We start from the raw sequence: 895 nt of genomic DNA on the forward strand, positions 1-895 counted from the left end.
GAATGGCCACTGACGGCGAAAAACGAGAAATGTGGTAGCCATCTTGCTAAGTGCTAAATCCAAATTTATTTATTTTTTTTACATTACTAACAATGGAGAGCTAGATTGACAGGTGCAACAAAAATCATCCACTCCAAAAAGTTCCTTCTAATAAATTTAGTAAATTACTTCATTATTTAGCTTTCTTCGTAATGTTTTGTTCTGTAGAGTTTTCTGCTATTTGGGCAATTTTTAATGGAATCTAAATTTGAGCACACAATTTGGTTCTACCTCATGTACCACATGTGATGCGAATGACAATAAAGTCACCTTGAACCTTGGAATGTTTTTTGGTGATTCATTATCAGTTTTGTTTTTATTTATCAGAGTCAGTCAGAGTCAGAGTCAGAGTTTCTTTATTGTCATTCGCACCTCATGTGGTACATGTGGTGGAGCGAAATTATGTACACAGGGTCCCAGTTACATCCAACAATAAAATGTATAAGAAAAACAGTAATAACATCTAAGATATGAACTAAGAAAAACATCAACTAAATATACACTAAGCACTCATAACATAAAAACATTGAACATCAGCACAAACATGAACATGAGTCTGTGAGCAGATGTGCACGCATGAACACATCAACATTGAAACAGATCAGCAGCAACATGAAACAGATCAGCAGCAACATGAAACAGATCAGCAGCAACATGATATGGTTTTTCACAGTGATTATTCTAGTTAGAGATTCATGAGTCTAACAGCCTCAGGGTAGAAGCTGTTCCTCAGTCTAGTGGTTCTACACTTAATGCTCCTTAACCTCCTTCCTGAGGGGAGTGGGGCAAAAAGTGTGTGTGCTGGGTGGGTGGGGTCCTTCATGATGCAGGTGGCCCTCTTCCTGCATCTGGAGGT

The sequence above is a fragment of the Nematolebias whitei genome, chromosome 15, assembly GCF_014905685.2.
Source record: "Nematolebias whitei isolate Nwh7 chromosome 15, NemWhi1, whole genome shotgun sequence".
Lineage (NCBI taxonomy): Eukaryota > Metazoa > Chordata > Actinopteri > Cyprinodontiformes > Rivulidae > Nematolebias > Nematolebias whitei.